Here is a 23,915-nt window from a genome sequence, read left to right on the forward strand (position 1 = left end):
GGGATGAGACACCTGAGAAACTGGAACTATTGGTTCTTGCAAGAGTTCATAATTCAACACTCACCAAACTCTTTCAAAGGTTTCAAAAGAGTTAAATGAAAAGAGAAAGTGTTGGGAGCAGGTCTATCTGCCTGTGCAGAGAGAATGGAATAATTAATATTTATGAAGAAGGGTTCGTACTGTCAGACCACTGAGTACGTCCATCATTTTCTGTTTTTGATTTCCAGCATTTGCACTATGATGATTTTATGGGTTCAAATTCCTGCATTGGTAACACTGCTCTGAAGAACGTCTCACTCCAACCTCACCAAAAAAAAACTTAAGACTAGAACACATAAAAAAATTAATAGAATACACTTTGTGAATACATGTGAAAAAGTGCGAGAAGAGTCTTTAAAGTTCAAGCATTCCAAGAAACACAAAGGAAAGTTTACAGCAGTGTTTTTGAAACTTTTTGTCCCAGGATCCACTTTTACCAACCGGCGGACCTTCACGACCCACACCAGCCAACATTCGCGACGCATGCCGGCCGACCTTAGTGATCCAAGGCGGCTAATCTTGGCAACACTCCATTATTGCTTACCTTTAATGCGACAGGTGAGCCTTCTCAGGCCTCACAATCCCCCTTGCTTCATTATTCAATGTTACATTTCTGCTAAGGATTTCAGCTGACTATGTTATTGCTGCATTCAAGGGGCTTGTCCTCAAACTCACCATGCTTAGCCTTCAAATGCCTTTGAAGATTTGAGGGTTTTAAACTTTAATTTGCCAGTACTTCCCTGCATACAACACACATGGGCTTTGCATCCTGATTTGCATTGTCACAATTAAAGCCATACCTCAAGAAATCATCTTTGTATTGCTTTGTTCCCAATTTCAGTTTCTTCTTAATTGTCTGTTCACCAGAGGCCCTGGTGAAAACTCTCTCCAGCAGATTCAATTGTGAGATCCTGGCCAGTTTGTGCCCTTATTATAAAATAATCCATCTTCAGTTCTTCACATAGTCCTGTTGCTTGCTTGCTGGCAGCTACAAAATGGAGCAATCTCTCTTCCATGATTTCACACCCAAAGCACAGACATACAAGGCGTGTGGCGTCGGTGTACGTGCTGGGCCCGTGATCTTCTCTCTGCTGCTGCCCCTGGCGGAAAGACTCCATCGCTCATAATTAATTCTGGTCATGGTAGGCATTCTTTTTTTTACTTTGAAACTTTATTTCCAATGCCTGATTTTTCCAAGTTTATGACTTTTTACTGTTGAAAATTAAAACAATTTCAGTTGAACATGCACATCCTTACATTTATGCACAAACTTTGTTTTAAATATATTTCCATTTCTTTAGAAATTTAAACAAGTATAGAAAAAAGTACAATCTTGCTTTTACTTTCCAAACTATGACTAGACGAGATGAAGTAACTTGTCAAACACATACAATGTCTCAATATTTCTTACAGGTTCCACTGAATGGCACTATCCAAACAACCAAGTCATCTCCTTCTCCATTCTTACCAAAAGCACTTACTTCCTGGTTTCCAGAGTGTGGCGACACAAAGTATGACTGTGTAGGTTTCTTTGAGTGTTGACATGTCAGCCGGAGTGACTGGCCACGTTTGATCGGTATTCCTCACCGACAAACCTGGCCTGGCTTCCCTCACTATCCAGTAGCTGCATCCATCCCCAGGCACAGGCTGCTGCTGGCCACTTCCCAACCAGTACTTCACATCGTTCTGCTGGCCATTGAACAGCATAACCATGGAGCCGCAGGTCGCATACTGTCGATTGGTGGCGGTGGACGAGCCGAGCAGCGTGCAGAGGATGAGCACCAGAGTGGAGCTCCAAACTGGGGCCATCACTGTTAGCATCGCACACCCACGTGGATTCCCGTCAGCCCCTATCCCTATCCCCCCCACACATGTGGTGACCTACAAACAGCCCAGCCTCAGGCTGCCCCGCCCCATCAAACTCCGCACACAATTGGGGATTGACCACATCCGGCATTCTCAAATGCCACAACCAATCGCTCCGTGAGCCCCTCGACACCTGCCCGCGACCCACTCACGGTCGCAACCCTGAGTTTGGAAAACCCTGGGTTATAGGGTGTTACAGAAAGATTTTTTGAACTTTTCCAGTTCACTTAAGCTGGACAATAACACTAATCTTAGTCTCTGCGGAATACTCCAGTCTTAATGCAAATCTGCTCCCGCCTTGTAACGACCTGAGAATGTCAAAACTAAAAATGTTATTCTGCCCAGCAGTCAAGCTAGAATTAATTTACCACCTACAGGCTCAAACAACAGTGTTATTGTCACACACAAGGGGCTGCTGTCAGAAAGTGCATAAAGCAGAACATCAGTGCTTCAATGTTGTTGCCCTATTTCTGAATGATAGCTTCCTGCTGGGACCGTGTGATCACTGATAACTCCTTTTTGGAGCATTTCACCAGAGCAGCATTGAGAAAAGACCCCCTTCATCAAACACAACTTTAACACATTACAAGGTGCATTTTCTTTCTGTGGCTCCTACCAGCCTTGCATCTGAACAGGTCTTGTTTGCGACACACGATTGATGAATCGCAAGCTCTTGAATTAAATGGGGAATCTCCCATCCTGCCAATTAAGGGATAATTGGATAGAATTAAATGGTTGAGTTTCCTCCAGAGATGGTAAAAGATTGGCTCGTAATGTGATTCTGTCACAAATTGTGCCTGAAACAAACACTTTACAATTTAAGCTGCTGGTATAGCTGAAGAGCAGATCTTTGGATATAATATTGTGTTCTGAAAAAGGGTTAATTAATAGCCTTGTGGTAAAGTGACCTCAAGGAAATAGTGACCATAATATATTATATATCTAATATTATAGAATATTATATAGAGTTTGAAAGTGATTTAGTTAGGCCCAAAACTAGGATCTAACATCTCAGTAAAGCAAACTTACACAGATATGATGGACCAGTTGGCCAAGGTAGATTGGAAAACCATATTAAAAAATTGACAGTAGATAAGCAATGACTAGCATTTATGAAAAATATACATTTGTTTAAAGCACAAAAACCCCACAGGAAAAGTGGTCTGACTGTGGCGAACAAGGGTAGTTAAAAATAGTATTCAATCAAAGGAGAAACTTATAATGTTGTTTCAAAAGCAACCCTGAGAATTGGAAAGATTTTAGAATTCAGCAAAGGATCGAGGACCAAAACTTTCGATAAGAAAAAAAAAGAACGTGGGGCAAGGGTGACAAAAGACATCAAGAAAGATTGTAAACACTTCTATAAGTATGGAGATAGAAAGAAATTGGCAGAAGTAAAAGTGGGCCTATTTAATAGCAGAGCAGAGAGAAATTATAAGGAAGTGGCAGAGATATTAAACAAATATTTTATTTCTATCTTAATGCTAGAAGACACAAAAAGCCTTCCAGAAATAATGGACAGCCAAAGGCCGAGCAAGAATTGGGGAACTTAACGAAATCAGTGCAATTAAAAAAACAGTACTGGAGAAATTAATGGTGCTGAGTAGAATGATGGTGGAAATGGTGGCATTGTCCAACTACTGGGGAAGGTTGGCAGTAGGTGTGACCTGTTCCAGTAAGGCTGCATTGCATTTGGATGAATCTCACATTGTATTGGCAATGCAATGCTTGCTTCATAGAGGTTTAGAAAACATTGGAAGCAGCAGAGGCAGAAATTATCCAGTGGGTTAGACAATTGAGCCAACACAAGCTCTTCTGCAGAAATAACAATTAATTTCAAAGCGTAATCATGCAAGAAAGACCTATGTCCTCTGCCTCAGTAAACTTCTTCGACATGATAGGAGGAATAAAAACCTCACATAATTCCAATTTCTACTCCGGCTTGGTGCAGGCAAGTGTTGAAAATGGGGTAATTTTGATGCCTCGGATTATGCCGAGGCTATTGTTATGTTGCAGGAGTAGAGATATCATTCAGTGACAGCCTCTTGCTGTTGACCCATAAATCTCAATTGAGAAGCCAAATCATCGACCTACAGATGACTGGCGAGTCCTGTTTTCATCATCCACTTCCACAAAATGGGACAGCACAGGCTGTGGCTCTGAGAGTTGCAATGACATTACATTTCTATGCACCAGCCTCTCTATGTCACGAACATAGACATTTATTGAATGGTTCTTATCTACATTGCTGCATAAAATAACTGAGCAGTCTATATACCCACGAGAAAGGCTTTAATCAGTTACTTTAGCAGGAGCCGCGAGAGCCAGTTACAGCTTTCCTAAATTCTCCGAGGCACATGGATTTCATAAACACAGCTACTGGGGCACTGAAGAATATGCTTAAATACATACACCGGCCAGGATTTTGCACCTTTCTTCATCCCTGCGGCCTGCGACGATGTGTGCTCAACAGGCCAAAAGTAAGATTCTCGCTGGCAAGATCTTATGGCGCAATCGTCCCTGCCCCCACTATGAATGTAATGGGATTCATGCCCAGGAAGGTTTGGAGCCTCATCGCATGAGCGAGCTTCCCCACTATATCATCCACTCACAGTGGGATTTCCCCCCTCGCCAACGTGACATCATGTCGGCTTGGTTCACAACAGGTCTTGAGCAACATGAACCAGGTGAAGAGACCACCCGGTGGTGCAGGGGTAAGTACAGCACCCAGGGGGAGAGGAATATGGCCGGGCACTGTCCCAGCATTGCCCCTTGTCACTGCCCCATGGCACTGCCTAGGAACTGCCCCCTGGCATTGCCCCATGGTACCACCTAGGAACTTCCCCCTTACACTGTGCATGTGGGAGGGGGGACCCCTTGTATGTGGAGGCAGTTCCGCATATGCATGGGGACATCCTGTGGGGTGGCATCCCTATGAACATTGCGATAGGGGGGTCCCTGTATGCTTATGGGGGAGTTCTTCAGTTTTTTTTACCGGAAATCGCCTTTTAAAAATCTCTGGAAAGCTGACGTTTCCTCATCTTTCAGGCACCACTCCACCAGCATGTCGGCCTGGGGCATGCCTCCACGTTTTGTTTCTCCTAAGGTCTGGACACTATGGCGAGAAATGCCAGCTGTGCAGCCAGAATGCTGCACACTGCTTTTCTCGCCTAGTCCAGTACTTAGGAAAAAAATGAAAAATTCCACCCATCCTGTTGGGAAGTTTATGTCAACAGCCTGAAAAACCAGGCTACAAAAGGAGATTCCCTTTAGGACTGGTTAACGTACTTAGGAGGAACCTTTGAGGAGCAATGGCTACCATCCCTGTCTCTGAGCCAGACGCTCTGGGTTCAAATCCCACTCCAGAACTGGATGGCCGAGGAAGGTTTGTTCATAACGCAGCCAAACAGGTATCAATTTGCAAATCCTTCCAACACACACCAGTGGTAGGCGGTAAGAGCAAGAAACATTCCTGATCAGCCATGTAATGAAAAGAAATTGGATCCTCTGACATCATTATCCATAGCTCCAGGCTACATCATGCATGCAGAGGTCCATGTTACCACAACAACGCGGACTCCTCATGGAGACCTGGTTGGCCCATCTGACCAGACGGCCAGGTGTGGATCAGGGTGGTGCCAACTGCATGGGGTTTGATCCCCGTTCTGTTCAGGATGTATGCCCCCTTGCACTATCCTTGGTGGAGGTCATGATGCTGTGGGTTGGACCTGTCTCTATGCACAAAACAGAAGAAAAATAAATTTAGGCGTAACAAGTTCAACTAAGAATGACTTCTGCATTTTCTACTGAGCAGTGAGATAAGCTATGCCTGACTGATGCTAACGGCATTAGAGTATTTTACCTTTCGATACCCAAGTGAGGGATGTTTGTTTGATGTTTAGCAATGCCTGAGCTTACATCGGGATTGTTTTTCTATTTTTTTAATTTGGTCCTTGTCAGCTAAATGAAATGAAAATGGAAACATTTGAAGTTATCTTCTGGTCTGGTTAAAGTGCAGCTACTATTTCTGGCTGGTTCACCTTCAACTATGTGTTGTCATTGGAGTTTTCAGCATTCGAGCTGGTGAGCTGCAATGTGCCGATGTTCCCCTGTCTGAGCTACGGATCATTTGCATGTTTGTGTTGATCACACCAGTTTAAAATGTTCAACTTAGTTTCATTCCACATTGCCATATTACAAGGCTCATTTACACACACTTATTTGAAAAGCATAATGGTATGATGAGGACAAAATGGTCAGGGAATTCATTTCCCCACACACACACCACCACATACACTTCTCTACGTTAACACTGTGCTCACGATTGCAATTTGAAAGGTTTTTGATGGGGGAGGGGTAGACAAGGGTGTTCTGCATTATTCACCAATCTCAAGTCAAGAAAGCAGTCCAGTCGGTGGCACATTCGATCTATGGCACTAAGTTCACAGTGGGCAGTTGGCGGCGTGTTCAACTGCATGGCTGCCTTGCAGGCTGCGGCAATGATGTTCCGTGCCCATCCACTCTGACCCTACAGCCCACCTCCTGGCCACCCCCCCCACCCCGCGACTCCCCCCAGTCCTAACAGAAGCCCCCTGACCAGAGGCACAACTGTCAGCACACTGTAACGATGTTGGACAATTTCCGTATCCCCTCTTTCTCCCTCAGCAGCCACCGCGCCTGTTTCCCGATTTTTAGAAGCACAAGCGAAACGCGCCTTTAGGAATTCCGCCCAGTGGAGGTGGAGATTTGTGGAGGCCATGGAAAGGGAACACCTGAGCAACCTGGAGAAAGTCCTCCACCGATTTTCTGAATCAGGCGTCCGCCTCAAGAGGGTAAAGTGTGTTTTCTACACCTAAGAAGTTACATACTTGGGGTATCATTGACCCAGTTGAGGAGAAGGTGCGGGGGTAAAGCAAACCCCACTCCGGAAAACACGACAGAGTTATGTTCATTCTTAGGTCTCGTAAACTACTGTGGGAAATTTATTCCTGGCCTAGCGACTACCCTCGCCCCACTACACGCATTGCTGATGAAGCACCAAGAATAGGCATTGAGAGTGCCTTAGGACGAAGCCTTCACCAGAGTGAAACAGTAGCTAATGTTGTCAGGGTTATTGGCACATTGTGACCCCTCCAACCCCTTTTGGTGATGTGCGATACCTCGCCTTATGGAATTAGAGCTGTGTTGATGGTCAGTAGCATCCACATCAAGTAATTTGGCCGGTACAGATCGCAATTACGCCTCATCGGAAAAGAAGGACCACCCTCCATTCAGACACACACAAGACAGAGATATGGTAAGGGGGTTGGAAAAATAACAGGGATTAAGAGGTATGAGAGATTTGAAGATCTTCACTGCTGTGGTTATAGCCACTGTAAAGTATGCTTATTGTCACAAGTAGGCTTCAAATGAAGTTACTGTGAAAAGCCCCTAGTCACCACATTCCACCACCTGTTCAGGGAGACTGGTACAGGAATTGAACCATGCTGCTGACCTGCCTTGGTCTGCTTTAAAAGCCAGTGATTGAGCCCAGTGTGCTAAACCAGCCCCTAGGTGTCAGTCTTCTCTGAATGCGACCCTCTGGTGAATTGATTTATACAAGAGTTTCCGGTCAGTGCAATTCTGTTCTTCGACCACCAGATGGAGCCTTATACAAGTGATTCAGGTTGGTGCAATTCTGCAGCTGATGGAGACTCCATCTCCCTGAGATAGTACTGGGCTTTATACCTGATAAATCAAAGACTTCCATTCACCTGATCTCTGTGCAGACGCCAGCTGTACTATGAAGAGGGTTCTCAGATTGGGATTGCACAGCTATTCAGACAGAGGATCAAAGTATTACAGACCTGGTGAGAAACTGCTTGCAGCCTTTCACCCAAGAATTTCCCTTCACAGATCTAACTGCTGCCTGAAGTCTTCCAATTCAGAGTGCCTTCACAGGTGTGGCTGGGAGCCTGCTTCCTGCCTGTGTCTTCTCACAGACCTCAGGTCAAAATGGAGCTCTTCACATGACCCGCCTTTCTTCTTGAAGATTCTGAATGGCTCCACCAATCGCAAGCAATATCAGGAGGTGGCTCAGAATTCCGGATTCACTGATTGGCTGTTTGCCAAGTCTATCCAACTGACACCACGGACTCTGTCACAGAATCATAAGGGGAAGCTAGTTCATTGGTCCAGGGGTGTTTTGGTTTGCCTAAGGTCTGTAGTTTAAGCAAAAATCCCAATGTTGCAGCAGCTAACAAAAAATGTATAGATTAAAGGCAGTCAACAGGACAGGAATTCTAAAAAAATAGAACAGGCAAAGGTTTTACACAGCATCCGAACAGGTCCCAAGGGCAGAAATCATGCTCTCTAAGAGCTGCCAACCAATTGGAGGCCAGCAGCTTTTGATTGCCATGGTTGATTTATCCCCTTCGACCCAGGAGCAGTGAATGACTCCAGGCCAAAATGTGTCAGGGCAGAATGGTCACTGGGTAGCGAGGGAGGTTGGACACAAAGGCAGATGGTTGACGTTCAGTGGGTCCTACCCCATTTCCTGATGCCGGAACCCTCAACCAACAGCCTGAGGGTCACCATGGACTAGACACTGAACTGGACTAGACATATAAATACAGTGGCGAAAAGAGCAGGTCAGAGGCAAGGAATTCTGTGGTGGGTAACCCACCTCGTGACTCCCCAAAACCTGTCCATCACAAACAAATCACAAGTCAGGGGTGTGATGGAATACTCCCCATTTTCCTGGATAAGTGCAGGTCCAATAACACTCAAGAAGCTCAACACCATCCAGGACAAAGCAGTCCACTTGATTGACACCCCATACACAAATATTCACTCCTTCCACCACCAACGAATAGTGACAGCCATGTGTACCATCTACAAGACACAATGCAGGAACTCAACAAAGCTCCTTAGACAGCAGCTTCAAAAGCCATGATCACTACCATCTGGATAGGCAAGGGTAACAGTTACATTGGAACACCACCGCCTGTAAGTTCACCTCCAAGTCACAACCATCCTGACTTGGAAATATATCATTGTTTCCTCACTGTCGCTGGGTCAAAGTCTTGGAACTCCCTCGGTAACAGCACTGTGGGTATACCTACACCACAGGGCGGCAGCGGTTCGAGAGGGCGGCTGACCACCATCTTCTCAAGGGCAATTAGGGATGGGCAATAAATGCTTGCCTAGCCAGGAAAGCCCACATCACATGAGTCAATTTTTAAAATGAGCCTAGACTTAATCGGGTGGAGGCGGGAAGACGGCAGCGACACTATCCCATGCCGTCCGACCAGATTAAATGCCCCCCCTGCCTCCAAAAACCACCAGCAGACGAGCATTAAGTTTGGCTTATAGAGTACAAGAGCATAGAGATTATGAACAATCATAAGCAAAAACGTTTGCAGCACGGCAGGGCGAGAGCAGCAGACTGGGACTAGCTGAGATGCTCTTGCAGAGTGCTGGCATGAACACAACAGGCTGAATGGCCTCCTTCTGCACTCTAACCATTTCATGATCATATGATGCTATGTTTGCTCCTACCCATCTACCAATCCCCCACCTGTACTGCTTTTCACAGGGAGCAAAAGATTTTCTTTTGTGCTTATGTGATGGTTCAGTTCGCTTTCTGGAAGCTATTGATTCCAGCCGCGGCTCCAGTACCAGTTTATCCAATAAAAGATGACACGCAATGCAGGAGAATTTGTTCCTGCAGTTCCATATTTACTTCCATTCCGACACAATTACTCGGAGGACGAAGGAGGTGTAGCAGATTTGTTTTAGGTAGCGTTCAGAAAGAAACTGCTTACCGTTTCATTTTACAAGCCTTTACCAAGCCGTAGAAAATTTACTGCAGCAACCTGGGTAACTGGTTGGTGTACAAATGTTTGACATTTCAGAGCTGGACCATTGGAGTTCATTAGGATGCATCGAAGAAATTATTCAATGTTAACATTCCTTGTGTTTGCACAATATACCTTACCTCAGTCTTTCACCTATGTGTCTGATTTCAAACCCAGTAGGGGTAATTTGGACTTTGCAGAGGTGTGGAATGGGTGAGAGTGAATCCGTGATCACCTATTTTACTACTGTGCACGTGTAAATTACACCCACTAAGTTTCCATTCACACAATTAAAATGTGCAGATTCGTGCAGATCCTCTTTCCCTTGCATTCCAACAGAGTTACTCCTGATCAGAGGAGTAGGATTGCTCCAGTTTACTTTAAGTAGCCTTCAGAAACTTACACATAAACCTATATTCCCCTATGTGGCCACCTTCCGTCTAATAAGCCAACAGTTTGTGGTAAACCCTGTTGTTAAGCACCGTTTGGTGCGGCTCAGGGGCCCCACTCTAGCATGGCTGGTGCGGCTCAGGGGCCCCACTCTAGCATGGCTGTGTCTGCTGTAGTTGCTACAGGGCAAAGCAGTGGCTGAGAAGCTGCACAATTCACCAGTTTCTGTTTTCTCTGGGTTCCACTTCGACCAACTGAGCTTTGCATTTCTGCTCGCCTCTTCCAAAGTCCTTCCAGTCAGCCTCCAGAGGTCCTGGCCATCAGTGATTGTATGCCATTGTCAGTGTCAATGTTCACCATCTTCATATTTCACTTGCAGGTGGCATTGTAGCGGTGGAGAGGATGTCAAAGACCCTTTGACCATTTCACCATACGGAGGGTCTTTGGGTGCATGACCATCATCCATCCGATGAATGTGGTCGAGCCAGCACAGCATGGACATTATTGGTTTACGCAATGACTCTATGCTTGTGGAATCAGCATGAGTTGAGTTGGTGACCTTGCCCTGCCAAGAGATGCTGAGATATGTTTGAGACAGCAAAGGTGGGAACTTTTCAGTCTTTTCTCCTGCCTAGCATATGTTGCCCAGGTCTCACCCCTATAGCCGGGTGCGCTGAAGATACAGGTGTTGTAGACTCGCAGTTTGGTGTTTTCAGTCAGGCTGCTGTTGTTCCACACTCGCTTACTCAACACAGTGGTTAGCACAGTTGCTTCACAGCTCTAGGGTCCTAGGTTCGATTCCCGGCTTGGGTCACTGTCTGTGCGGAGTCTGCACGTTCTCCCCGTGTCTGCGTGGGTTTCCTCCGAGTGCTCCGGTTTCCTCCCACAGTCCAAAGATGTGCAGGTTAGGTGGATTGACTAAGCTAAAATTACCCCTAGTGTCCAAAAAAGGTTAGTTGGGGTTACGGACATGGGTGGAGGTATGGGCTTAGGTCGGGTGCTCTTTCCAAGAGCCGGTGCAGACTCGATGGGCCAAATGGCCTCCTTCTGCACTGTAAATTCATGATGATTCTATGACAAACCATTACCTCGAATTATCCATGGGCAAGACCATGAGCCCATCATTAGTGTACAATAAAAACATTGAATGTGTTAGGTCTTTCTATGTCAAACAACCTCTCTTGTCACACTTTACCCTATCACACACTTCCAAATCATCACGAGCGAGGCTACCTAATTTAAACATTTTCCTTACACAAGGGAGAATTTTAGCATTCTGTACTATTTTCACTAGCCAAGCAATAGAGATACTGCGGCTGTTGTGTTATGTATTCTGGGATAACACAGGCTGCAACTGGATGCAGCTTTAACCAAAAGATACTCCAGACCTTGAAGTTAGTTCAATCTGATTTATTGAACCAGTAGCACAGTTAGCACAGTTCTCTATGAGCTTGACTCTCTGCTAACCTAACTGTGGTTATTCTGTCTGACTGAACCAGACTAGCTCTTAGCCACGTGCTGGAGGTATGATACTGTACATACACCCTAACTCACTCTGTAGATGTTCATCAGTGGAAAGAGGCGGAGTCTGAGTGCCTCATGCCTTTTATAGTGAGATACCACCCCTGAGTGTCCTGCCTGCTCATTGGTCATGTCCTGTTCTCTGTGTTCATTAGCTGCCTGTCTGCGCCTGTCTGTATATCATTATCTGCATATCTGCATATCATGACAGCGGCCTTAACAATATTCTTCAATGGATATTCATTTGTGATGTGCCGGTTACTCCCTATTGTTTGCCATGAATGTTGCACTTTCTTTTTTCTATCTATTTTCAGATTGTTGCTGATCAGACAGGTCCAATAAAATTGTACTTAACAACATTAAAAGTACCCCAATTACCTTGATAACTCAGCTGTAGTTTGAGCAGGACCCAACAAGGTCTTGGCTTTCATTCTGAAAACTGTTGGCAGGGATTGAAATTGTGCCTGCTGTACAACTTTATCGAGGATTAGGCAGTATTTTAGAATAGAATTGATGACCAGCAGATGGGCTGTTTAACTTTTCTTCTGTAATGAGCAGAATAGCAAATTCAGAAATGATGCTTTAAGGAAATAAATTTATATTAGTGTTATGGGCCAGGGTTTAGAGAACCCCAAAGCGTATCATCGAGTTCACCTGACCCACAACTTTTAATAGATTATGGTATGGGGAGCACACGGCCCACTCTACAGGTGTGGTAGAGCAGAAATGGAAAAGGATTTTTAAAAACAAAACAATGTTCATTCTATGAACTCAAGTTAACCTTTTTAAAACATACAGTGAACATCTTAGCAACCATTAATTCAAATACAACCCCCAAAGAATACAACATTAAGTAATCCTTTAAGCTTTCCTTTTAACATCCATACGACTTAAAACACCTTTTACCAGAAGCACATCAGGTTAAAGTCACTACTGCTATTAGTTTTAAGTCACCAGGATTGATTTACAGTCTTTAGATTACAGAGCGAGATTCATACTCCTTCTGGCTATGACTGCAGCTATCCAGCTCTGAAACGAAACTAAAACACACCCTTCAACAAACAGCCTAAAATGAAAGTAAAAAGCTGACAGACAGCCCAGCTCCACCCACACTCTGACATCACTGATAAACACCCATTTCTTAAAGGTACATTTCCTAAACACCCATTTCTTAAAGGTATTCTCACATGACATTAGTTACTTAATTGCAGAAAGTGTGATTTTTGTTCCAACACTTACTTTTTTTTGAGAGGGTTGGGAGCCTGCAATGTTATATCTGGTTTAAATGCATCAGTGCAGTGTATCGAATAAATAATTAAAGAGAATGAATATTTGCTTCACTTGGCTTTTCTAAATAATGAATTACCTACATTAATGTGTAATCGTTTACAAGCCATGGGTACAAGGCCACTTAATCGTACATGGGATGTCGCTTTCTAAATCACAAAATCGGACCATAACTAAAGGCTCAGTTATGTTCATAGATCTGCATGCTCAGGAATGACATGCAATGATTAGAATATTGAATGATTCATAGGAGTGCGCACTTTGAATCAATCACTTTTGAGCCCTGGCTGCCCAGGCAATACCTTGCAATGCATTCTAAAACAACATGCATAATATGTGGCATCTGATACATCCATGGCTCATCACTATATCCGTAAGTCAAACTTTGCATCAAATTCTTCTTCCAGGTGATTAAAAAGGAAAGGCTCATGGGCACATTGCTGCCTTTAGAATGTACCAGACTATCAACTGTAAAAACTACAGCAGAAAGGAAAAAAAGGGAAGTTTAAAGTGATCCTACTTCAAGGTCTGCTTAGTAAGTTTAACGTTTTAGAATTATAAGCATCCCCTGTCCTGGTGGGTGAGATCACCATACCTCCTGACCCTATAGAACCATAAAATTCCCACGGTGTTGAAGGATGCTATTCGGCCCATCGGCACTGTACCAACCCACTGAAAGAGCACCCTACCCAGGCCCAGTCCCCTGCCCTATCCCCATCAGCCCACCTAACCTGCACATCCCTGGACACTAAGGGACAATTTTAGCATGGCCAATCCACCTAACCTGCACATCTTTGAATCCAGAATACCCAGAGGAAACCCACGCAGGCATGGGTGAATGTGTTAACTGCACATAGACAGTCACTCAAGGCCAGAATTGAACTAGGGTCCCTGGCACAGCGAGGCAGCAGTGCTAACCACTGTGCTGCCGTGCCAGTCTAATACCTGAGATTAAATAAAAATATATACATCTCACTAGCACAGAATTGTATTCCAAATGGCCACAAGTGAGTGGATAATTGTGCATGATGTGCAAAAAATCCAGCATTAGCGATGTCAAGCCCTCAATTCGGTAGAGCTCTTGGGGTGATTTGTGAAACTGGTGCCATCAACAGGAGGAAGATTAATCACCTTTCCAATCTGGATACAGGGATTGAGGTTGTTCTGTTTATTCGAGATTTACAAAACAGTGCAGCGTCTTCACATTTAAGCAACTTAATATAACTATCTCTATTGAGCCCAATTGCAGATTTCTTTGTTTGATCAGTGCCAAATTGGCGAATAAGTTTTAATCACCCAACAATCTCTCAGTTTTGAAGTTGTGAAATGGCATAACCTCAATGGCTTTTGGAGAAAGCACAAGGACCTATCCACTGTCACTCACTCACTCACTCTTACCCTCACACCCACTGTCACTCACTCACTCTTACCCTCACACCCACTGTCACTCACTCACTCTTACCCTCACACCCACTGTCACTCACTCACTCTTACTCTCACACCCACTGTCACTCACTCACTCAGTCACTCTTACCCTCACACCCACTGTCACTCACTCACTCTTACCCTCACACCCACTGTCACTCACTCACTCACTCTTACCCTCACACCCACTGTCACTCACTCTTACCCTCACACCCACTGTCACTCACTCACTCTTACCCTCACACCCACTGTCACTCACTCACTCTTACCCTCACACCCAGTCACTCACTCACTCTTACCCTCACACCCACTGTCACTCACTCACTCACTCACTCTTACCCTCACACCCAGTCACTCACTCACTCTTACCCTCACACCCACTGTCACTCACTCACTCTTACCCTCACACCCACTGTCACTCACTCACTCACTCACTCTTACCCTCACACCCTCTTACCCTCACACCCACTGTCACTCACTCACTCTTACCCTCACACCCACTGTCACTCACTCACTCTTACCCTCACACCCACTGTCACTCACTCACTCTTACCCTCACACCCACTGTCACTCATTCACTTACTCTTGCCCACACACCCACTCAGTCAGTCACTCATTATGGGTGGCACGGTAGCACAGTGGTTAGCACCGTTGCTTCACAGTGCCAGGGACCCAGGTTCGATTCCCGGCTTGGATCACTGTCTGTGTTGAGTTTGCACATCCTCCCCGTGTCTGTGTAGGTTTCCTCCGGGTTTTCCAGTCTCCTCCCACATTGGGCATGCTGAATTCTCCCTCAGTGTACCCGAACAGGCACCATAGTGTGGCGACTAGGTGATTTTCACAGTAACTTCATTGCCGTGTTAATGTAAGCCTACTTGTGACAATAATAAAAGATTATTATTATTCATTCTTATCCTCACACCCACTGTCATTCACTCACTCTTTCCCACACATCCACTCACTCTTACCCACACACACTCAGTCACTCACTCTTTCCCACATGCCCACTCATTCACTCAGTCACTGTCTCCTCCTAGTCCCACCAAAATGACAAAACATCAACCTTCCTGGGCCCAGCGTGAATTTGCCCTCTCTACTCCCATTATACCTTGGCTCCCCTAGGCACCAGCCTAGATCTGTCCGGCTCCCCAGGCTCCAGCTCTGACCTGCCTGGCTCCCCAGGCTCCAGCTCCGACCTGCCTGGCTCCACGGGATCCAGCCCCGGCCTAGCTTCACTTCCCTCAGGCTTCAGCACACTCACTAACACCAGTGTTCACTTTTCCACCAATCAGAGACTGTTCCTCTCCCTCATTTGCTGCTGATAGGCTCACTAGTCAGCCTATCATCAGCAAATGTGGGAAAGAAGCAGCCTGTGATTGGAGGAGCAGGCCCCAGAAGAGCCTCGGAAGGGCTGTACCTTGGACAAGCCAGATCTAGAATGTACACCCCGAAAGAATGGTGGCAACAGATTCAATAAAAACCTCAGAAGAGAAATGGATAAATATCGAAAAGAAAAAGTTTGCAGAGCTATGTATTCGCGTGAAAAGATGGGGGTTGGGACTCATTAGATATCTCTTTCAAAGAGTTAACCTCTATAAATATCATCATAACCCAAAAGAAATTTGAGTCCAGCTAGAAAAGGATATTCACCCTCACTGTCAAAAAATTTAACCATTCACCCCATCCAGTTGCATTTGGGCCTCAACAGCAGTCCTCCCAAGCTCACATACTTATTTCTTTAAATCAAGTTGATTGTATGGTTGTTACCAACTTGGGCCTGAATTTCTCTCTCACACCGGGTTTGCAGTCAGGTGAATTCCTGGCACAGGGGGCTGCTGGGTGTGGAGGCGGACTGGGTGAAAGGCCCACCTCAGTGCTCCAGCACTGTGTCTCCACTGTGAAATGAAGAAGGCACCCATTGGTGGCAATGATAGGTTGTGAAATCAGTCAAGCACTGATCCTGTGATAACAGCCCTCAGATTTCAGTCAACAGACGGGGTGAAATGGCATGTTCTGATTTTTGACAAACTGCAGGCAGTTTTTTTCAAATATTTACAGGGCAGGAGTTGAACGTTTTCATTGGCAGCTCCCTTGGCAGTATCAGTGACCTTGCCAGTTACACTGAACTTTACAGTTTACACACATTCATATCCATTTTTAATAATCGCAAAGAGCAGCTTAGCTTACTTCTCCCAAAGGTGCCCCAGGGCCATATCTAAAAGAGTATCCTACTTCTCCAAACAACTCTGATAATTTTAGACCTTCTCCGACCAGATCTAAGTGCAGAACTCATGGGTGCAGTTTAACAGCCATGTTGCACCCGGCGCAGATCTGTGCATGCTGGCTAACAAGATGGACACCCAATCTAATGACCTGAGGGGATTGGCGGAGGTGAGTAGCCATCTTTGTTTTCAGCCATGAGCTACTGCCAAGTGCTCAAGCGGGGGGCAGGTCTGGGCACTAACAGTTGGGGGACACCACTGGGCTGGGTGGGGGGGGGGGTGAGGAGCTCAGAACCTACGGGTCCTACAGGTCATCACCCAAATTGTGTATACCCACAATACGGGCAACTACAGCTGCTGTCTGTCTGTCCCACCAAACACTTGCAGGACAGAGCTCTGTTCATGGTTTTAAGGTGAAGGTCATTTTAACTCCCTCTGACTGTGAGTAGCCTCTGGCTGCACAGCTGAATTCATTGCAGTATTAATGTAAGCCTACTTGTGGCAATAAAGATTATAATATATTGCTAATAAGGAATTGACATTGTTAGTATGTGAACATTTCACAGTTCCCAAGTGCATTCGCGTGGGTACACATGCCATGTCTCAGACGAGTGTAATTGCCGACCATTCAAATCAAGCTGTGAGGCCTGGACACTTGGCCTGAAACATTGGGACATCAGCACCACAGAGGCAGCTACCAACAATCAAACACTCCTTCTCCAGTTCCATACACATATAACAATCTGGATGGTGTTGACGACCTCACAGCAGCAGCCCTCGCGGTGCTGGTGGCAGCCCAGGCGGCCAGGTGCCTGAGGAGGCAGCAGCAGCGCCAAGGTGGCACCCCATGTGCAGGGGGCCACCGCACATCCTGAAGACCTGGCTGCCCATCAGGCAGAGGAGGGACCCAAAGGGGGAGGCCAGAAATGGCCCAAGGTGTACAGGCATTGTTGGTCTTTCAAAGAGATGATGGACAGCATGTGCTGCAGGAGGCTCCATCTCAGCAGAGAGACGGTGCGGCACCTATGCCAAGTCCACGTGGACTCAGCATCCTGTGGAGGAGGAGGATGCCCGCTCCCTGTGCCCATGAAGATCACCGCAGTCTTGAACCTTTACTCCACTTGTTCATTCCAGGGCTTGAGCGGAGGCTTGTGTGGCAAATCAGAACCTACAGTCCACAAGTGCACCATGAAGTCACGGATGACCTGTATAAACTTTGAGCTGGACCAAGCCCATCAAGATGCCCAGACAGCAGGTTTCTCTGCCATCGCCAGGATACCCCAGGTCCAGGGGGTAATTGATGACACGCATGTTGCCCTGCGCGCACCGGGCTAACAGTGGAATACCTTCATTAACAGGAAGGGATTCCACTCCCTGAATGTTCAACCTGTGTGCGACCACCACCTCTAGATCATGCACGTATGTGCACACTTCCCAGGGCGCGTGCTTGACAGCTACATCGTGAGACATCCCCGGCGTCTTTGCAGACCATCCCAGGATGACAGGTTGGTTCTTGGGGGATCAGAAACAAAGAAAGGATATGCACTTGTCATTATTTCAAATGTGACTTTGATAGCGCAAATGATATGTCCATAATGCACACACCAGTCGGGATGCCCTGAGTGCTTACCTTTTGATGGAGGCTGCACAGAAACTGGTTAAAAATACCAAGCAGGCAAGTTCAGATTCTGCTCTGGCCTGTGATATCAAATTTCAGCAAGGTGGCCTAAAACAGGCATTGGGCTCTTCAGTGGCCTATGTAAGGGAACATACCATGAAGGCCTGGATGATGGTTTTATCCAATATGGGTCCCCAAAATTGACCCTTGCTCCTCTTACTCAACCACAAAATGTCAACCATGAGATCCAATTTCTCACCAATTAGATGCAATTGGCCCTTGTTGCAATCCAGGTAACTTAAGGGAACATAATTATCAACTCAGTTGGTATTCAGGCATCATTTACTGTGATCAATGGGAAACCTGCAAGAACATACTTCACACGCAATGGTCGGGGCCTTAACAGCAGAACTGGACGCCCGCCTGAGCACTGCAGGAGGATTATTGACCAATATCGCTTCAGAATTAATGGTGGAATTAAAAATCCAATACAAGAAGTTTGTGAATTCTCTGAGCAGGAAAAGAGCCACTTCCGACCACCAGTCTGAGAATAAGTGTGATGAAGAGAGACCATTTGAATTTCAGCCAACACTTGCTGACAGTCACTTAAGGGGTAACTCCTTTTGGAAACCTGACGAGCAAAGGTGGGAGGTGCTGTCGACGAAGGCTGGGAAAGTTGGTACAATGGTTAGTGCACACTGCAGCCATGGTGGGCTTGGGCTGTAGGAGGTGGATTGGGTGCTGAGCAAGCAGACTGCTTTGTTCTGATTTAGAACACCACATTGAAGAGGAGGCTGAGTTGACAGTGACCGCTGTCATAGCAATCAATTAAAATGCAGGGGGTGCTTCTAGCTTGGAAGCCACAAATTGCTCCCAGCAGAACGCTGTTTAAAGCAGATTCCGAACACTCGGAACAGCTGCAGCTTATCTTGGCTTGGGAACAGAAGGTTGAATAATCCACCATGGGATGTAAATGATCTTCCTGATGGCAATTAGACTCTATTAATATTACGGAGCTCTTTGTCACACTTTTTGTTCTTGAAAAGAATTGAGGAAATTTTTGAGAGAAAAGTATTTTAATTTTTGATCTAAACGGAGCGTGTGGTGAAGCACAGAAGTAAGTGTCCGCAGAAGTAGGTTGATATAGCTGTTGAAAAATACAATCTAATATTTCAGGACGGGTTGATTATTCTGGTCATCAGAGCACCTTAGACTGTGAAGTCAGCGAATATCTATCTTTTAAAAAGTTCATTTATTGACTCATCAAAATAAAATTGCTTGAAAAAGAACTGCTCCTTCCAGAAAGTTTTCTGGATTCCCCCAACTGTTAATCATTTGGGTTTTTTTTTAAAGCATTAAAAACAATTCCAAAAATATTTCTGTGTTGATTTAGCTGATCTGAACCAAGTTTGGTAAAAGGACTCCAGTTAGGAAGAAGCTGGATTTTCCGATTTGCAGACTAAGTGCTGACGCCAGTGTGGGAACAGTGGCGTTTTATGCCAGAAAAAATGGCGCAAAAGCAGCACCCATCCTTCATCCGGTGGGGGGCTAGCAGCCATGCAGCGTTTGGTCCACGGCTTTACCTGCGGATACGGCCAAAGATCTGGCAGGTCCGTGGCTGTGCATGTGCATGGAGGCAACCTGCAGCGGCCGCGCCATGCAACGTGGCGGCGGCTGCGCCGTGCAACATGGCGCCGGCGCGCGCGGACCCAGCCTGCAAAAAAACTGTCCCCCGTAACCAGCCTCGCTACCCCCCACCAGTGCCCCGAGCCCCTGCCAAAGCCAACCCCCCTGCCCACGGAACGTCTCTTCCCCCAACTGTGGCGGTGCTGGACTCAGTCCGCAGCTGCCACGCGGGATCCATGGAAAAAAATAGCATGAGTGACCCACACCGTCGAGAAAGCAGTCCATTGCGGGCAGAGCATCGGGGGAGGGCCTCAGGTGACGTCTTGAGGCCGTCCATACGCCATGGCGCTTACTCCCCGAGTATGCCATCTTTGAGGGGGTGGCGCATCGCAAAAGCGGCGCCACCCCCGATTTTGGCGCCAAGACAGATTCTCCGGCCGATCCCCGAACATGAATTTGGCGTCACCGACCGGAGAATCCCGCCCATTATCTAGTGAATCGTTTGCTTCAAAAGAAGGCGGGGTGGGCGGGATTGGGGGTTAGGTAGTCGGTTGGGGAGAGGAAAAGAAAGGCAGAACGTAGGCATGCCAAACAGAGTAAAAGGACAGCTCAAAGGGGGTGCCTTTGGAGAGTGATAGTCTGAGTCTAGTATTCAATCCAAGTTTGATGGCTTGCAATTGAATATGCTATTGTATGGGGTAGTTTCCATTATTCTGGAGGTTACAGCAGAGCACTTAGAAAATCTCAATGCAGTAAGGCAGATTCAACAGATTATGAAAGGGAAATCATATGTTTGCCTAATTTAGTGTAGTTCTTTGGGGAAGTAACAAGCAATGTGAGTAAGGGGCACATATAGATGTGCTGGACTTAGATTTCCAGAAGGCATTTGACAAGGTACCTTCAAAGGTTACAATGCACAATTAGAACTCATAGTGTAGTGGGTAATATATTAGCATGGATAGAGGATTGGTTAGCTAACAGGAAACAGAGAGCAGGCATAAGTGGGTAATTTCCAGTTGGCAAGTTGGAGTACCACGGGGATCAATTCTGGGACCTCAACTATTTACAATTTATATCAATGGCTTGAATGTCGGAACCAAATGTATGTTTGCTAAATTTTCTGATGTCACAAAGATAAGGGGGAAATTAAGTAGTGAAGAGGACAGAAGGGGTCTGCAAATGGGATGGATATGTGAATCAATGGGCAAAGATTTGGCAGAGGGAGTATCAAGTAAGAAAATGTAAACTTGTCCACTTTGGCATGTAGAAGAGAAAAAAATCATGGGCGGGATTCTCCGACCACCGGGCCGGGTTGGAAAATCGCCGCGGGGTGACCGGAGAATCGGCGCCATTGGCGACGGCGCGGCGCCGGTCGGGGGCCGTTCTACGCAGCCCCCCCCAGCGATTCTCCGCGCGCGATGGGCCGAGTGGCCGCCGAGATAGGCCGGGTCCCACCAGTGCCATTCATGTGTGGTCCTACCCCAGCGGGACCTTGCCATTCATCCTGCGGGGTGTGGCCTGGTGTGGGGGGAGGGGGAATCTGACCCGGGGGGGGGGGGGGGGGGGGGGCCTCCACCGTGGCCTGGCCCGTGATCAGGGCCTACCGATCGGCGGTCGGGCTTCTCTTGGTGGGGGCCTATGTTCCTCCGCACGGGCCCCTGTAGTTCTCCGCCATGTTGCCTCGGGGGCCGGCGCGGAGAAGGCAACTAGCGAGCGCATGCGCCAGTTCGCACCAGCCGTAGCGTGCATGCGCGGATCTGCAGCGCCCATTCTGACGCCGGTATCAGCAGCTGGACCAGCGTGAGGCTCTCCAGTGACATGCTGGCCCCCTCTGCGGTGCAGGATCGCTGCTCCTAGGAGCCCAGGACGACGGCGTTTACAACGGCGTCAATACTTAGCCTCAGGATCAGAGAATCCCGACCCATATTATTTAAATGCAGATCTCTGAGGTACAGAAGGATCTGGGTATCCTGGTATATCAGTCACAAACAGTTAGAAATCAGGTACAACAAGTGATTAGGAAGGCAAATGGAATAATGGTGTTTATTGCGGTGGAATGGACGATAAGAGGAGGGATGCTACATTTGTACTGGGTCCTTAAGAGACAACACGCATGATTCAATGTCCGCACTGGCAAATCCAGATGTGCCAGGTGAATAGCAGGAGAGGTCAAAAGCACCAAGCACAGATCCAGGTGCGCCAGGGGAATAGCAAAAGAGGGCAGAATCGAAATTTGCGCCTAGCCCGAACCATTTTGCAATTTACCAGCCAGCTCCCAATGGCAAGTTTCGGATCACACCCATAAATGGCGAGAAAATCATTAACTTTAATTTGCACCCATTTCAATCAATGCAGCGGCCTCACGGGAATTACCCGACTTCTCAGCGGGAAGTCACATGGGCATCGTTTAGTACTCCTTTTCAAACATGTTAAGCTGGCAAAATGGCTTCTGAGGGGAAGTGAGGAGGTGAGTAGCCATTTCCCTTTTCCGGCATGCAGCTCAAGGGCGCCAGAGCTGCAATGGGGGCTGGGCTTGGTCAGGGGGCTGAAGCATTCCAGCGCTGGGGGCATGAGGGGCTTTGCACCTGTGAGGCCTTCAAGGCATCTTTAAATATTGTGGGGACCCATAACAGAGGCAACCACAGCTGCAGCCTGTCTGTCCTGCAAAGCTCTCCCAGGACAGAGCCCTGCTGCAGCTTCTCTTCTGAAAGTCAATTTCACTCCCTTTGACTGTGAGCAGCCTCTAGCTTCACAGCTGAAGGCCATTTCAAATGAGGAATTAGCCTTGTTAGTTGTGATAGCAATTCACACTCCTCAACTCTCAAATGCCTCCTCAAGGGCACACATGTCTTGCCTCAGAGGATGATTAGTGCACTGCATGTTCAGCAACCTTTGATGCCTGAACAGTGTGCCTGACCTCTAGGAGCATTGGCACCATAGAGGCAGCTGCCAACAATCAAACACTAAAGAGCTTGGCTTCAGCACTGTGGATCTTCTCGCGACCAAAGGGTGTGTGGCAGCTGAGCACAGTCTCTCTAATGTTCCCAGCAGTGGTCTGGGGTCTGAGGTCTAGTGGCTCCAGAAGTGGTCGGGGCTGAGTGTGCAGAGTAGGGTTTGCCAGCACAACCGGCTCGCTGGATGGCAGTATGAGGGAAGGCGGGAGACGTAAGGGTGGGGAGCCTTGGAGGATGTGAGTGTCCCAGGGTGGAAGCCCAAGCTGATTATCGGTCTCCCTCCTCCAATGCCTTGCAGATAAAACAATGTTTGCTGTATCGATTCTGCAGATGCTGCCCTTGCGTTGCTTGTGGCAACCGAGGTGGGCAAACCTCAAGGACAGCAGCAACGCCAACACAGGCTGGATGGGGCACCACATGTGCAGGAGGCCACCACACACCCTGAAGACCTGGCTACCCATCAGGCTGAGGATGGACCCAGAACTGGAGGCCAGCAACGGCCCAAGGCGTACAGGCATCGTTGGCCATTCAATGATCTGATGGACACCATGTGCAGCAGAAGACTGGGTCTCAGCAGGGAGACAGTGTGGTACCTGTGCCACGTCCTCGCGGACCTGGCACCCTGTGGAGCCGAAGGACACCCACTCCTGGTGCCGTGAAGCTCACTGCAGCCCTGAACTTTTATGCCATGAGGTCATTCCAGGGTTTGAGCGGGGACCTGTGTGGCATATCACAATCTTCCACGCAAAGGGGCATCCATGAGGCCATGGATGCTCTGTATGCCCAGGCATCCAACTAGCTGGACCAGGCCCACTAAGATGCCTGACCTGCAGGATTTGCTGCCATTGTCAGGATGTCCCAGGTCCAGGAGATGATGGATGGCATGCAAGTCATTCTGCAAGCACCGGGGAATCAAGGAGTACCCTACAATAACAGGAAAGGGTTACACTCTTTGAATGTTCAGATAGTGTGCAACCACCACCTCTGAATCATGCACTTCAAAATAACTTTTGTGTGAAGGGAAGTGATTGGAAAGGAATTAATTCTGTAAGTGGTCCAAGATCTGTCAATCAAAGCTTGACGTGTGCGGAAGCTGTCAATCACAGCCTCGTAAAATCAATATCAAAGA

Source organism: Scyliorhinus torazame, chromosome 12, assembly GCF_047496885.1.
Source record: "Scyliorhinus torazame isolate Kashiwa2021f chromosome 12, sScyTor2.1, whole genome shotgun sequence".
NCBI classification, from domain to species: Eukaryota; Metazoa; Chordata; class Chondrichthyes; order Carcharhiniformes; family Scyliorhinidae; genus Scyliorhinus; species Scyliorhinus torazame.